This window comes from Sinohyriopsis cumingii, chromosome 17 (assembly GCF_028554795.1).
Source record: "Sinohyriopsis cumingii isolate HCF-2022 chromosome 17, ASM2855479v2, whole genome shotgun sequence".
In the NCBI taxonomy this organism is placed as follows: Eukaryota; Metazoa; Mollusca; class Bivalvia; order Unionida; family Unionidae; genus Sinohyriopsis; species Sinohyriopsis cumingii.
In genome coordinates, this window is record NC_142977.1 from 16,411,342 (window position 1) to 16,429,892 (window position 18,551).

Sequence of the window (18,551 nt, forward strand, 5' to 3'; positions counted from 1 at the left end):
TCCTATATGAGTGGGTGCCCACGTCTGCGATCCAAATGTGAAGATCAGATATTTATATGGCAAATTATTTGACGAATGTCTGCTGTCTGTTGACATTTCATTGTTTGCAGATAGTTTAACACTGATGGGTTCTGTCTCAGAACAATCCCCGTGATCTTGATCATCCGTAGAAAATAAATGAGGTTGAGCCAGATGTTTATCGAATGTATCAGAAATATCTGGAGTGACAGATATTGCATACCCATTACTTTCTTGGGGGACTTTGAAAGAGTCAGAGAGATCAGGGGAATTATCATCACAGAACGAAAGGGGCTGTGAGTTCACACTGAAGATTCTAGATCCATGAAAGGCCAAGGATGAGTGAAGGGACGATATATTCACCTTATCCTGACAAGTTCTATCCACTCTAAAATCCACACTTATCTCCGCTTGATCAACACCATTCTTCGATTTCGAACTCTGATCCGTTGAATATATGGTTGAATTCTGCCGATTATTTGAATAGTCAAACTTCCGCGTTTTAAAATCAAGATCATCTGTGACACACAAAGAAGCCAATTGTTCCACTACTTCACTTGTTAGAGATTTCAAGTTGAGTGTTACTTCCTGATCTGAATTTACCTTACAAATATATGACGCTTTGTCAGATTCCTCACATGAGTCTGTAATTGCTTTGCGATTTTCATCTAACATAACAGAGGTGGATATTGATTGTTTATCTTCCAGCTGATTTGGATGTGATGCAGTTGTTTGTCTTATCCTGGTAAGAGCTATGTCTAGAGTTTGAGAACTATCTTTAAACACATTGGCAATCATTAAACGTCTTACGAAGCTGTAGTTATTGTTGCGAAAGCGAAAAAGGTGTCTGACCAAGGATTCCTGTTTAAACTCCGTTTTCTGAGTGACCTGGAATTCAGGATTATTTGAAGCCTTTACTCATTTTTAACACACGTATGCTTAAAAACATCATTCAATGATACAAACGTGCAGAGCACTTCTGGATTTGTGGCAGTGACTAGATTGGCAGAATGTTTGAAGAAATCAGAGCGGCTCAGACATGAAAACCCGAGGAGATAAATAGCTACTACTTCAGTGTCTTTGATACGCTACATCATGTACGCGAGACAATCGTTGATAATAAAATTACGTGGGAAACGTGTTGCAAATAGGATACTGCCTTCTTAAAAAAGCAACAAAAAACTTTAAATTATGGTTAAGTTTTTGCATCTAATTTTTAAATAAGCAATATATTCTGAAAACGGTATAGCATGCAAAAGACATTAAATTGGTAGTTCCTAACTTTAGTTGAATTTAGTGTTTGAACGGCTCTGACATTTTCAAGTAATTCGACCCAATTTTACGATGAGCTGATAAAGGATGCCATTTAAAGTTAATACTAGATGGGATCAAAATGCCTGTCATGCAGAATTGTGATACTGACACTTAGATATATTTCATTATCTTACACATTTAAGGGCAGAGACATACGATTGATCAGCACGATTGTTTTATTTTGATTGTTTTATTGACATTAAATGTGTCAATAACGCAGAAACCTAGGTCTAAGGGTTAACATTTACTTTGTTTTCTTCTAAATAAACATATGTGTTAAACATAATGACAAGCATATTCCCATTTTCACTGTCAATAAATCAATAAAAATAAAATTAGAGAAAGAATAATAAATTTTACTAGCATATGAAAAATATCGTAACAATGCAGTCTACAGCTAGGAAAGACATGATTCTTCTTCCAACCATCTCTGTGCTGGCCACGTGTCTTGCTGTTAAATCATCGTAAAGGACAAGAAATGAAAGGCTTTGACATATACATAGAAACGCAGACGAACGTGAACATCAAAGTGATTGCAGGAATTAAATTGCCATTATGGTGAATGCTGATTCCTTTCGCGGATACCTCGTTCTTAGATCGCTGGTTTTCAAGCATTTTGGCCTCATTGCCGTCAACTAGATCGCTTGATCGCACGACATCTCCGGATGAGTTGAGAGATATGTCTGTAAAGACCTTAATATATATCTCAGCAAATCGCTTTGAGCGAAGCAGATTCACTTTCCGGGAAATAGATTGTCGGAGTATCTTTGCAACTGTTCTCTGTAAAGAACTGGCCACGCTGAAGTTACTGAAACTCTTTGGCTTTCCAGCCAATTTTGAAGCGTATTTGCAATCACAAAAGATAACAGTTTTCTTCGCTTTTACTATGGATTTCACGATTCAATGATCAGAAATCATTGCCTGTTGCCTTAATTCAGAACCGTGTTCTATTTTGCGTCACTGGTTTGAAAAATCCCGATCCTTTTGAGACCAGGTCTCAAAGTAATTTTCATTGATGGCATAATATGTTTTCGTATAAGGGATAACAATTACTTCGTCCTCCGTGATTAAAACCCGTGCGTTTCAGATGTCATTGTTGCACAAGGTGATATCTGCTTGGTAAGGTGGCATGCACATCAGTATGCATCTTTATTCACTATGGTAACCTTCACAAGTATGGAGACTATTGCAAAAGTAACCTGTCTTTAAGATAACTCATGAGGCTTGACGTGACTATTGACCGGGCACTTCTGTCGACCTGTCTAGTTGAAGTTAAGGCCACTGAAGTGTGTTGCACTGGAGTGTCGACAAGAAGCCTATTTTCTCATCAAAAAATGCCTGGATACTTTCTTCCATCGACACATAATGCAAACCCAAGGAAATAGGCTCCATCAATTTAGTCGCTTTTTGTCATGCAAGAAAAGCGCAAGATCTCTTGATAATGTACTTCTCTCTCTAACCATATATATAATCCTTTACCTTTGCATTCGCGACTCCTCCATACCGATGACAATACCCGTCCATCGTAGTTGGGCTCTCATGACCATCGCTTCGATACTGGTTAAGCCTGCTCTATCCAGCACTTCTAGGTTCTTTACTCTGTCCATCCATCTGATGCCCATAATCTAGCGCAGGGCTATCGTGTGGAAGCGCTCAAGCTGCTTGATGTGCTTCTTGTATGTTGTCCAGGTCTCACATTCATATAGGAGGCTTGTTAGCACAACTGCTTTATTCACTTTTATCTTGGGCATTTTTCACCCAGCTTGATATTCCTGAGATTCAACACGCGAGAGCAGAGACGTCCTAGTGATTGACTGGCGCTGCTGATACGTGCCGTTTCCTCTTTGACTTTGTCTAGCGATCCAACTGAAGATATCATGCTTCCAAGGTACTTGAAGTGTTCGACAGCTTTCATCTGTTTGTCTTCGATAGACACAATCGGGGACGAGCAATGGTGCCTGGGACAGGTTGGTGAAGTACCTCTGTCTTGTTCAGAATGATAGTGAGTCCGAAGAGTCTCGATGATTCCGCGAAACGAGTAACGATGGTCTGGATATCTGCTTCCGTGTGTGCCATGAGAACACAGTCATCCACGCAAAGTGCTTCAAGAATAAGTTTCTCCACTGTTTTCGACCGGGCATTCATTGGGCGAAGGTCGAAGAGAGAGCCATCCAGTCTGTACTTTATGTACACTCCTTTCATGGTTCAAGACACATGTTGTTGTAGGGTTTAACGCCATTTTTCAGCACAAGATAGGCTATACATAGCGGCCAGTATTAATGGTGGAGGAAGAACCCAGGAAAACCCCGGAAAGAACCACCGATCCACGAGAAGCTACTGGCGAGCTTTCTCACATGCCAACATAGGCCGAACCCGCGACTCGACAAAACACATGCGAAGAAGAGGTTAAATAATAATGTGGCGAGAACGCAACCCTGCTTCACGCCGTTAGAAACGATGAATGGCTCAGAGACATCTCCAGTTGTAGAGAACGAGTCTCATCATGCCTTCGTGGAAAAGTCGGATCATCTTTGAGTGTCTGTGTGCGTGTGATTTGGATTTTTAACGTAGCTTTAACAATGTTTCAGTCATATCGCTACGATATCTGCAGTGTGACAGTTCATAGTGATGGCTAGTACTGGGGCATCATGCCGCAGACACCAGGCGAACCAATCCTAACATTAACCTCTTAATGCTGAGCTCCAAGCGAGGCAGCTGTTAGCACCATTTTTGTAAGTCTTTGGTATGACTCGGATCATCTTAATGAATCAGTTGTTGTTATTGGGTTTAACGCCATATTTCAGCACACGATAGGCTATACATGGCGGCCAGTATTAATGGTGGAGGAAGAACCCGGGAAATCCCAGGAAAGAACCACCGATCCTCGAGAAGCTACAGGCAAGCTTTCTCACATAACCACATTGGCCGATTCCGAGACTCGAACCCACGCAGACAGAGGTGAGATGGCAGTGATCCGTAACGGAGAGTGCATTAGACCACTCGGCCACTCGAGGCCCCGTTAGTGAATCATATATATATATATATATATATATATATATATATATATATATATATATATATATATATATATATATATATATATATATATATATATATAGTAGCAGTGAAATACTGTGAGATATATAAATTTTCATTACAAAGAAACTAGGTTATGTATATTTATTGACGCATGCACAACAACCAGAGAAGAAACGTCCTATCTCCGGGTTACGCATGCTACGTTTTGATACTAGATGGTATAAAACACGTTTATACAGACCAACACTGGTCAAATCAAACAGATTAGATATTTACAATTCGTTCCCAGCATGATTAAAACCTGTGCCTAGGGTCGGTTGCCTCTCAAGCACGAGCTTTCTAACCCACTCGGCCATGCGCTCATTCCGTACATAATGAATGGAACAAGGTCGAAGTAAAGGTATTCGATGTGCATGAGAAGTAACTCTGAAGGCATGTGAAAATTAACAAGCAATACTATACCAAATTCGCTTGATTTATGTTTAGATGTAAGGCGTGTAAGTGAAAATATAATCATAAATTGACACCTAGACACCAAACAAAGAAACAAAAACATTGTAAATCGATCCAACATTATGCTTGGACGCATGATCCTATGAAGAAACTTTATAGAGATGAGATCAGTATAATCAAACTGTTAGACTTTGATAATTCGTTCCAAGTATGACTTGAGCGCGTAGTGGCATTTACCTCTCAAGCACGATCTCGCTAATTCACTTGGACATGCGTTCATCCTGCGAACAATCAACGAACAAGTTCGAAGGTAATCACTCAAAGTGCATGCCGAGTTTGACGCTCAGCCATTAAAAAAGGCGCTTAAATTATAATTATAAATTACCACTTACACACAAAGCAGAGAGAAAGGCGCTTATCCCTGGGTCCCAAAATATGTTTGGATCATATGAAGAGATTGTAAATAGTTGATATCAATAAAGTTAAACAGGATAGAGTGTTATAATTCATTCCAAGAATGACTCGAAACCATGCAGAGACTAGAAGCACTTACAGTCTTGCTTTCATGTAAAATGCAAAGCATAGAAATTACTTATAAACCCACACCTATATACCAAATATAGTGGAAAGCGAGCATAACAGATACTTGTCAAGTTAAATTGTGATATATGCAAAAACGTTTTGAAGCAGTGTGCAGGGATCAATCGAAGCCAGGGCTTACCTTGTTTAGCCATATATCAGAGCAAGAGACACTGTGTCCAGTAGCATTCCAATTTCCTGACAAGAAGACGCAGTCGTTGTACCATGTTCCAAACACATAAAATGGTGTGTTGGTCACCTGGCTCAGCATTTCGAACTCCCCTAAAAGTTGATGTCAGTTAAGAAAGGAACTACATATTTTACTGGATTCATAAAGTCAAGCATTGCAGGATAGGCTGCAGTTTATGTACAGTGTGTAATTGATTTTGAGGTTTCGCGATTTCATAAATCAAGTAAAATATAAAGTTTAACTCATATAATTACGCAGAGATACAAGATAATAAGAACTCTTATCAAATAAATAACAGAACCATATCATAAAGATTGATTGCAAATATTATCCAAATACAGAGGACGAGCATAAAAATAAGATAATAATGTCTCTTGGTGTTACAGACCAATGATGGTTTGTTGTCTGCGTCACGCGATGAGATTTCAACTGCTCTCGGCCTATCTCTTTTAATGTGTGTGTGTGTGTGTGTGTGTGTGTGTTGATTTATTTATTAATCTAGCATTCAATTGAGGATTGAATTTCACATTTTACGGTTTTCATTACGTCATAAGGCTTGAAAAGGATGGAAATTGATTGAAAGTCGCATGAACAGATGATTGTTTCCTATTATAAACTCATAGCTTCCAATTTTCTGTGCGAAATGATGCGATTTAAAGACAAAAATCTAAATGCTTCGTATAAAGGCTTCGAATAAATTTGGAATAATTATTTTCTGAGCCAAATGGAAATTCTTCACATGTAGCTATTACAAATTATTGAGAACGTAAGAAAAATCTTCTTTTAATAACTTAAATTAAGCATCCAGTCATGCATATCTAGGGTGAAAACAATGTCATATTAGTACGATTTCTGGACTATGGCGAACATTAATACGACTACACATTCTTTTCCGCCTCCATGTATACATCAATAAATTAATTGGAATGAAATCCTCAAATATATGCATATGATTAAAAAAATACTATTCCAGTCAAATATGTTGTTGTTGTTCTAGGGTTTAACGCCATTTTTCAGCACAAGATAGGCTATACATGGCGGCCAGAATAACTGGTGGAGTGAGAACCCTGGAAAACCCAGGGAACAACCACCGACCCACGAGAAGCTACTGGCAGGATTTCCCACGTACCCACGCTAGCCTAGCCTTGGACTCGAACCCACGCAGACAGAGGTGAGATGGCAGTGATCCGGAGCGGTGAGCGCTATGGACCTCTCGGCCACTCGGGGCCCCCAGTCAAATATGAAGAAAATTAGCGAACACAAAATAATAATTGTAATAGCAGCAGGGAGGGCGGGACGGACCCATCACAGAAGCAGGGTCTGGTCAGTAAAGGAGGGTGTTGTGATGGATGGGGTGGGGTCGGCTGGCAACATTCCCTTGCGGAAATCCGCATAGGGTTGGGGGTGGCTGGAAGGCCCCCACCCGTGGGGGGCTGGTCGGCCAGCCCTCCCTGATCCTGTAATATCTTACACATCATACAAGAAATGTGGAGACACACTTGAATAAATTCAGTAATTTTTATTGGTTGACACTAGGTCTGATGGAATTAAGGTCAAAATCAAATGCCAATATAGTTACTTAAAATATCAAACAGATACACTAGACCAGTCCAGACAAGATGTAATTATTATAGGTTACTGCATTTGTATGGGAAAATAGGAACGAGTTTTCGGAATGAATACTGCACGAACTTGTGAGTGCAGTATATCCTTCCGACAAAACGAGTTCATATTTTCCCATACAAATGCAGTAACCTTTTTATTATATACTCATTTTTTTATTCAACCTAAGGTTAAATTATATAAACAAAATACACTACAAGAAACAACGTAAATGAATGAATGCCGTATTCCAAATTAAATACACAAGCGCAGATTTGACGTTACAAAATGACATCATTATTAATGCGCATATAGCTCCGTCCAGATAAATTTGAACTTAGTCGCGCGGTCGACATAACCTTCGAAAGAAAATGGCGTGTCTAGTTAAAATTGAAATTTGCAGTCATATTGTGAATAAATGCGCATTGCAACGACTTTTCCATTTGATCTGGAGTGAATGTATTTTTGGTATTTTGTTTCGATTCGATGAAAGTTTGTGATTTTGGACTGGATTCATCTGTGCAAATTATACATGAAATTCATCGGATTGAAGTGGCGCGGGAGAAGCGTATTTACGTCTGCAAATGTGTTTCTGTTTCTGTCATTGAATGTTTGAAATCATAACGTGGGAAAATATGAAGTCTTTCAATTGCAATTTTCAAAAGAACGCTATGGAATTTAATGTGTATTTCATTTTGAGTGCAGTAAGGAGGATGCAATTGCACTTATAGAAATTACAGCACACTTTTGAAATGTGTAATCCAGATTGAAAACCTATGACGTGGCTCATGTAATTCCGATTTGCAGAATTAAGAAAATACATTTTGAGGAAATTCATGATGTAAAACTGTAAGTATATTTTATTTTGCCATTCTTATCACCAGATAAAGAATACAGTATATTCCTTGTCAGTTGTATGTTATTTTTAAGGACATGATCGTCCGTCTTTTATATAATGTAGCTAGCCTAAATCCGTAACATTGTATTAACGCGGAATGTGCCAAAACAGCTGGGTTTTTTATGTGTGTACAGTCTACGAAACATGTTTTAGTTCATTCAGAAACAAATTTAAATAACCACAACGTTAAGAGCCTCTTACGCGAGTGTATATGATTTGTTTACAAATCAAAAGTGCTGGTGTCTGCGTCTTTGCTTGTTTACAATAGAAAGTAGTTCCTTTATTCACGTGAATGCTATATGTGTATTGTCGCGCGCATTCAGTATCGGGGAATACTGAACGATTCCGTCAATGTAAAGTTAACGGGGGAAAAAATGAGCATATAATAAGTAAAGGTTACTGCATTTGAATGGGAAAATATGAACGAGTTTTTCAGATGGAAATACTGCACGACCTTGGGAGTGCAATATATCCATCCGAAAAAACGAGTTCATATTTTCCCAAAGAAATGCATTAACCTTTTTATTATATGTTCATTTTCTTATTTTACCTAAGGCTTAATTATGTAAACAGAATACATTACAAGAAACAAAGTAACCGAATGCATGCCCTATTCCAAACTAAATACACACGCGCAGATTCATCAGTACACAATAACAACATTATTAATGCGAACATAACTCGGCCCAAATATATCTGAACTTAGTCGCGCGCTAGACATAACTTTTAAAAGAAAATGACGTTTTGGTCTACTTAAAATTTAAATTTGGAGTCATATTGCGAATGAATGTGTATTGCAACAACTCTTCCATTTGATCTGGAATTAATAGATTTTTGTATTTTTGTCGATTCTACAAAATTTTGTGATTATGGACCGCATTTATCTGTACCAATTCTACATCGGATTGAAGCAGCGAGGGAGAAGCTTGTTGACATATGCAAGTGTGTTTATGTTCTGTCATTGAATGTTTGAAATCATAATGTGGGAAAAATATGAAGTTTTCAATTGCAATTATCAAAATGACGCTATGGAATTTAATGTATATTTCATTTTGAGTGCAGTAAGAAGGATGCAATTGCACTTGGAATATTGTCGAAATTACAGTACAATTTCGAAATGTGTAATCAAGCTTGAAAACCCATATGGCTCGTGTAATTCGGATTTGCAGAACTAAGAAAGTACATTTTGACGAAATTCAGGATGTAAAACTGTAAGTATATTTTTGTCATTATTATTACCAGCTAAAGAAGACAGTTTATGCCTTGTCACTTGCATGATATTTGTAGGTACCCTGCAATTTATAAAATCTGGCGTCTATGGCCCACCTAAATCCGAAACATTGTATCAAGAACGTTAACGCGGAATGTAACAAAGCAGATGTAGCAGTCCACGAAACATCTGCTTTATTTCATTCAGAAACAAATTTAATCAACCAAAGCGTAAACCGCACACTACGTGAGTGTACATGATTTGTTTACAAATAAAAAGTGCTGACGTCTAGGTCCATTGTCTGTTTACAATAGAAAACAGTTCCTTTATGGGTGCAATATGAAGTGCGCGAGAGTTCAATATCGTAAAATACTGAACGATTCTGACAATGAAAAGTTAGCGGAGAACAAAATGAGCATATAATAATGTAGATTACTTTAAATCTGTATAATTTAAGCGTCAACTCAGTTAGAAACTTGATCAAAATAGCTAAATATGAAGACAGGTATACAAATGACACACAATTATTTTAGGGAAATATTGGAAATAGCAAAAAAAAAAAACTGGAAAGATACAGATTGCTAAAGGAAACGAATTTTGATAGCCACACATTAAAAATGTATGCCGGAAAAGAAAATAATCCACGGTTCTTAACTTAGAAAGAAAATATTGGTAGTGAAAAGGTAACACGACAGACTGAAGTCCTGAAGTATTTTATTTAAAATGAAACCACAAAATGGAATGATGGTTACTATAACATTCATCATGAACAGGATTTTATGAATCAGGATAAAACAGGAAAGGGAATAAAATAGCTCATCAGAAAAAATCAGACTCTTTCGTTGTCGTTGTCACCAGAGCATTCTGTTCAAAATAATACTAATTTTGGACACACGGGATATTACCCCTGTGTTTTCATAACTTGCGATATGTTGACCTATTCTGCGCATGCCTTTGGAAAGATGAAATGTTAATGCATCGGGCTATGGAAATGAAACAAATTCCTTTGGATTCTTTCAGTTAGCATTTCAGCCGAGGAACTAGGTCAAATTTATAGCTGGTTTTACAAAATTTAACGTAATAATACCACTAAGTACCAAGATGCATTAAGCAAACAAAACAATCTTGTAAAATAAATTGGTACAAGTTCAACATAATATAAAAATAGGATATTATGATGAAGAGGAAAAACAGTGAATAGGATGCATTGTATTTACAACGTCTCGTGTATGGAAAAATTACTAAAAAATTTAGAAACGGAATATAATGAGGGAATTTCTTGAGAATCCGTTCGAGCGGCAACTTGGATAGCAGACGATAAAGTAGGAGTGGTGTAACTTCTGGAAAAATTAGAAGCTTGGACTAAGATGTAGTATTGTTAGATGGTCAACATTTCTATCTTTTAAATAATGGACTTTTTTGTATGATTCTAAAAGAGAAATATTAAATAGGTTTTTCTGGGTCACAAGTCCAAGAGGGTAATGGAGTGAATCTTCATGTTCACATTTAGAAATCACATTTTCATATTCATTTAGAATAGGAATGTGAGATAAATTTGTATTCTTTTCGAATATCACTTTCCTTAATTAAAGGACGGATCGTTCTTTCTTCATACAAACTGGATTTTCGACCCAAAACAACACGTGATGCAATGTTTACAGAAATGACGTATCCTTGCGCAGAATTACCCTACGCGCTAAATTAGCCAACATCCACGATTCTGATTCGCATTTCAACCACGCGTGACATGTGTCAAAATGCATCTCCATATGACACATTTCACGTTAATCCCCACGTGTCATATATCGCAAAACTTCAACCATCCAACGAGAAAATTGGTTCAAACTGTACACAGCATAATTTCTAGAACTCAAACCCAAATAAACAAACTAACCATAGCTCTATCTAAAAACAGAATCTACAGTCAAAGGCTAAATGTTAAACCCAAAATATAGATATACATAATACTAGCGAAGCGGTAATGATATGATTAATCGCTTACCAGAATGAAGTCAGCTGAAAACTTTATGTCAATAAATAAGTGGAAGGAAAACAAAGCATAAACTAAATTATCAAGGTCATAGAAACTCTTTGAAAGAGCTAAATACAAACCTGAGGGGAAAATAAAGTACTTCCAAAAACATCACCAGTATAAAAAAATGGTAAACATGGAAAACTTGATATGGCGACTATAGTATCCACAATGTCCTAGAATGGTAAAAACTGACACTACAGACGAAATGAAAATAGATAGCATGCAAAAACGTAAAGATGAGTGAAATAACATCTGTTAAAAGCTATTAAAAATAAATAGTCTAAAAGACCACAATCTGGTCTATAAGATTTTGAACCAATTAGGTTAACGAAAACTAGATAAATATCGATGGAATCATATACTTATTTAAGACTTCTAACATATTTTGTACAAAAAGATATTGCAATTACACCACGAACTGTGCATTTCTGCTGGACAAAATTAACAATGTACAACATTCTGACACAAAGAATTACCACCATTTAAACATAATTGTTTTTGGAAAGAGTTTATACACGATAAGGTTGAAGAAAAACGAAAACAGTGCACGTTATATAGCGTAGATAAACTGGTTTTAAATGTACAATGTTTTGCGACTTTTCATTTGACATCCCGGGATTGATATTAAGTTAAACAATGACTTGCATCAATGGTAGTATGTTTCATGTACAACATAACAATGACTTGCATCAATGGTAGTATGTTTCATGTACAACATAACAATGACTTGCATCAATGGTAGTATGTTTCATGTACAACATAATAATGACTTGCATCAATGGTAGTATGTTTCATGTACAACATAAAATGAACAATGTTGTGTTATGTCTAAGGACGTTTTCTTATTATTAATGTACCATATCCATTCCAAGTTATTATATTAAAAAATATTGTTTATGTTAACATTGGCAGTTATTTAAAAATCTCAAATGCCTGAAAAATAACTATTGCATAGTTTTGATAACTCCACGTTAAAATTTGACAACTATGAATCAATGAACTGGTACTTAGTACAGTATGACATTATATTTTGACCGAATATATTGAACTAGGCAGAGTGGGTGGCAACATGTTGTGGGATTTCATATTGGAATTTAACGATCAAAAGTGTTCTAGCTTGAACTGTTTATAGCTGTTCTGTTTGCCTTTAAATAGAACAATCATTATCCTAATCCAAAATACCTGTACCTACCCAACAGGATTTTAATACGATTAGCAAAGAATCTGCTACAAACAATCTGCTACAATCCTGTGGAAAATGAAGTCAAAATATAAATCCTTTTGCAGCCTGTATATGCACTGTACAAGTTGAAAACTAAGTACTCATTATACGGTCTGTTTCCATTGTTCTAGACACAGTTTAACTGACGATGGAGCTATTATGTTTAGCATACCGTTACGATTCACATGGGAACATTTTGACTAGTGTTCAAACATGCATATAAAAGTTAAGAATCAAATTAGACTATACTGTTGGTGGTGAAATATACCTCTTTTGAAACCAAATGAAACTTTCAGTATATTTGTCTGCAACAACAATTTAAACAAATAAAAAGACTCGTGTAAACTTTTATTAAACCCTACTGTCAATATTGAGGTAACAACGAACAATATTACAAAGGTCAATAAAGTGCTTCAGGCTCGGTTGTTTCTATGTTCAAAGAACACATGACGAGTCACATAGGTCAAATATCAATATCCAATAATGTATATCAAAATCGATGATTAAAAGAACCGCTAATTTTTCTGGAAGCTTTGTTTCTCATAAAATGTGCAAATAATTGACCAATTAATTGGACAGTAAGTTTAAGTACCATTTTTGGCTAGGAAACAAGCAACGTGTCTAGATATTTTAAAACTTTCTAAAGACAGCTTATTACACTGACCTTAAATTAAGGCAGCGATACTGAAGTTTAATTTTGAGGCGAACTGATACAAAATAATAACAAATATTTTGCAAGTCTTTTTAAAATTTATCAACATAATGGTCTTTTTTACTTTCAAGTGGAGCACTGCCACCACTTGTTCCTCCTCCATTTAAACCTGTCACAAACATTACTATAGACAAGGCAACATTTGGCGTGTTCGTCCTATCACCATCATTTTCTTTAAAAAGTAATATTATGCATTCACTAATTTGTCTCAACAAATTGAACTGATTTTATAAAACTATTTTCCCCAAAAGATCTTGCAATCTGTTTGATTTGTGCAACTACCTGTGTTTTTCTTCTTGGCCACTTTCCAACTGATCCTTTAATACTTCTTTCTGTTTGGGTTTGTTTCCGTGTTGCACTTTGTAACTTATCTCTTTGAATATGTGTTTTGCTATTTTATACATTTTGTCATAAAATTGCATTGATTATATTTTCCTATGGATAATTTCTTCACGATTTTATTTCATATGCTCTAATTATCGTACGTTTTGTTCAGTGAATATCATTTTACTGCATGTTTACGTTTTCTGCTTTGAATTATTCCGTGTTGATCAGCTATTATACTGTCCACTTATCTTGTCAAATACCAAATCGTTCATTTGTGTCAATTTCTGGCATCTGGATGTCTTCATATTTGTTTTATTTGAACATCAGTGGGTTACAGAGGATAGTTAGGTTAAATCACGTCCCAGCTAGGTGACAAGCACTTATTGCTTTGTTATGTCTAATGCAATGCAACCAACAACGCATTTCAAGCCAAATAAGCTGTAGTGTTAACAGCTAGTACTGACTTTAAGTTACCTTTCCTTGCGTTGTGAACTACCCCTTACCGTTATTTTTCTTTCGTAATATGGCGTTTTAATAGTTTTGCATTTTAAACTTGTTCTATTTTAATGTTCAAATTTCGTTATAATGTTTTTTCGGGAAATTTCATTCAATCAGCTTTCGTTATGTTATCCCTGTATGGGTCTAAGACTTGAATTTTAAACTTTCCTCTTAAAACTTCTTCTGTTTAAAATTTTTCCTTTATTTATCATCGTCATATACAAGATATTCATTTTTTTTATTTCAAAATCTTCAAAACCTTCACAGCCTTCTTAGATTTCACAGACTATTTAAGTAGCAAAAACTTTCCCTTTGTCTCAAGATTAAAACATGATTTTATATTTGATATATGGAGTGATCTCGTGCACCATATGATCGAGTCTACTCGGAAAAGCACTGCTATTTATCAAAGAAAAAACAACAGTAACTCTATCCATAAAATCTATGTCAACGCAAGAGCAAATGATATTTCCAAATCATTGAATAAACTGCAATATAATTACATGAATTGAATTAATTGCTAGATTTATGCGATTTAATTTGTGACTACCAATGACCTCAACGAGTGCGTGTTTCATAACTTTTAAACAGGTTGATTTAACAAAGGCAATATAAAGCAATACATCTGAACAACTGTTTGATAAATACGTTCTTGTCATTGCTGTTTTTGTAGTTGTGACCGCAACTGTTAAGATAGTTGTTATTATAGGAATAGCTGCTTTCCATGTAATAAAGTGTTCAAGGGAGTGATGAACAGATGTTAATGTTAAAACTCCTTAGTGATGAACTCGGCCATCTAGAAGTATTCACAGTTTTCTTTGCGTTCTTATGACTCATTCTTTGACGATTATTATTTGTTTACATACTTTCGGTGGCTTTTTTTGAGTCTTCAGCCAGTGAAAACATTTTCAGCCAGTGAAAACATTTTCTTTATTGCTAAGGATGGAATAGATCAAATGATCCACATGGAACAACCTAAACAGTATGAATTTTATCATTTTAACGCCTTAATTTTCATAAACTTGAGCATTCTACGGAATGAAGTTAATAGAAAGAGCTTCTTATATTTTCATCGTCGTCTATAATTTATTGTGTTGTCATCGTGCGTCCAAACGTCTAATTCACTTTATCTTAATTAACTTATAATTTCATCAGCTTGGTATTATCGTCTTTGGTATGCATGTCTGTGCTCAGTATTTTTCTTCATTCTGTTTGTATTGTACTCTTTGTTGGGTTCTTCGCTTTCTTCTCTCCATTTTGTTATTAATCTGCTTGAAAAGATTTGCATACACTTCCTTTTGGGCTGAATTCGATTATGTACTTCACTTTTTAGCATTTTAATTTTAATATTGTCTTGATATTGGCCTTTTATAAAAACAATTCGATCGTAAAATGTTGTTCACTTCTTAATATAACATTGTAAGATGACTACCAGTTAGGTTTTGATCAGATTTAAATTTATATTAGTTAACTTACTAACTTTCGTTGCAAGCAAACTGGTGTAGAGAACATAGCATAAATGAAACTAAAGTCCAGGCTTACAATATCGAGCCAAAGGCTGCGTGTGCCTCAAGTACAATCATCACAGACGGCAATTTGTATACACCCACGTTGAGTTAAATTTGGCAGGCAACATATCGTTTAGAGTAATGAAAAAAAAAAGCCAAAGCTGAATATTTAATGGCAGAATAAGAGGATTATAAAGCATCTTAAGGTGAAACAGATTGTGTAGATGTAGAGAACAAAAACAAAGTGTTTTATCTTATAGGTCCTGGCGCGCCTAAGGCGTTGTGTTTATCTGGCTTAAAAGTAACATCAAAGTTCTTAAAGTTGAACTAAGTTCAAGTGAAACAACAGGCTCCGCCTTCAACAAATACAACCAACCAAATCACAGCAATAAGCTAAAACCATGTCTGAATATTACAACAGTAAAGCCCGGAGCTGACCCTGCCGAATGCAATGAATGATTTTAATTTTCTCATGCAATAAATTACTTACAGATAATTGTCAAGTTAAACAAAAGATGTTATCAATCAATTGTATTCGCCATGCAGCATTTCAGCCTGCTTTTACTGTTGCACACTGGGTGGATTCCAAAATGATGCCTAGGATGTCAGTAGTTCTACTATTTGACATGGATATTAAAAACATTATAAATCTAATTATTACATTTGCACTTATCATAATGAGGTGCCTAATAACTTAAATGGACACAGTTGTACAAACATACAGCACTAACATCAAGTTTTATATACATGAACAACGGATCAATTTTCTACAGACAATATAGATGGAAATAAAACGAAAAACAACAGACATTACCAGCACAATTTAGCGTGTGACTTACATTATCTCTTATTGATCTGTATATCATGCAGTTGAACAAGACTTGATGATTACAGTTGGTTCGCCGTCAAATACGGATCCCAAAAAACTCACAAAGCTAATACTTCCAGTTCCTCTTTACCATTTCACAACTGATTACATCAAACCTTGCGGTTTACCAACTTGCCCAATTATTACACTATACTAGAAAGGGTTTTGCGAAGAAAATCTTTCCCGCTAGGTAAAGCAGTACTTTCATCCTCAAGAAATGTACCTTCCTCGGTACATATGCATTGCATCTCTTATACAAAACTATGGTCTTAATTTAAGTAACAAAAGTAGAACTATTAAGATTAGTAAAATCAACATATACATTTATCTCTAAAGTTACAATGTAAAAATATAAGAGGAACGTACAGTATTGTTAATTCAATTCCAAAGAATCCTACAACTGCTATCACAAGTCCAGAAAAACAGAATTTTCTGAATGAATTCTTGCACTGAATGTGCTGATGTGCCAATAGTCTTGGATTAGCTGATATGCCAACAGTATTGATGACTCAGTGTTATATAATCCAGAATATTATTGAATGAGTCCAGAATAATCCCAAAACATTTAGTCCAAAATGTCAATGAGCACTATGTCATTCCAGTAAATAATGGATATATGATATTTGCTTGTATCAAATGAATAACGAATATATTGCATTTCTGTGCTTGAAAAACTCAAGTATTTTCATCCACTTGATGAAATATATATATATATATATATATATATATATATATATATATATATATATATATATATATATATATATATATATATATATATCATACACTTGATACCAGCAGAATTTATTTTATGTTATGTCCAATATGTGTTAAATTTAAGTATCAGACTTCTTCCGGAATCATGTACGATAATGTCAGCCGTTAATCATTTATTTCCTGATATGTTTTGTTTATATTTATACTCAAAATAGCAGTAGTAACATAATTCGCTTTCCTAAATCATGGTGACAAAAATACAAGCACATAAACAAAAAGAAAACAAGCAGTGGGAATCGAACCTGGTACTCCTTTGTGACAGACGTTAAAAAAGGAAAACAAATTGTGTGATTTGAACCTGGTACTCCTTCGTTACAGACAGCCAAACGTACTATTCGAAAAAACAAGTAACGTAACGCTCTACCTTTTGGGGTCATAATGCTACAAATGTCTACTGACACAGTGGCAAAAAGACCTTCATGATTTGGTTCGTTGGTTGTTATGGATTTATTGCCAATTGTAGCACATGACAGCCTATTCATGGCCACCAATATGTTTGGTGAATGAAGTACCAGGGGTAAACTCCAGGAAGAATCATCAACCAACTCGAAGCTACAGGCAAAATTTCTCACACATCAACACGATTTGAGACCCAAACCTACTTGAGATGTCACTGAGATGTAAAGGCAAACGCCGTAGACTAATCGGCCACCACACCACACCCCTTCAAGATTTACTCTAGCGAATTATTAAAATCATTTCAACTGGAATCCACTAACTCACGGACTAGCATATACTACAAGAGTACGAATCATCATCTAAAATACATTACAGTATACGAACGTTATTAATAGTATAAAATAAAAAAAAACACCACGCATATCATGCCACAGGTGTTTGTTACAAACGAGTGTGTGTATGCGTGTGTGTTTTTGGATTTGTAACGTAGCTTTAACAATTCTTTAGCCATATCAATACGATGTCTGCAGTTTGGCAATTTATAGTGATGTCTAGCACCGTGGCATGATGCCGCAGACATGTAGCAAAATGTCCCATCCAGTCACATTATCCTGACACCATGTCGACCAGTCCTAATATTAACCTCTTAATGTTGAGCGCCTAGCGAGGCAGCTGCTAGTACCATTTTATGTCTTTGTTATGACTCGGCCTGGGCTCGAACGCACGACCTCCCGCATCCAGGGTGGATTCTCTAACCACTAGGCAAACGAAGCGGTCCCCGTTACAAACGAGATTAAGAGCATCAGGCCAATAGATTGATGGATGTGGGTCAAAACCTATCCTTGTAACATGCTTTGACACTCCCTTTTTAGCAAGTCGCTTTGTATCTCACGAACATATAG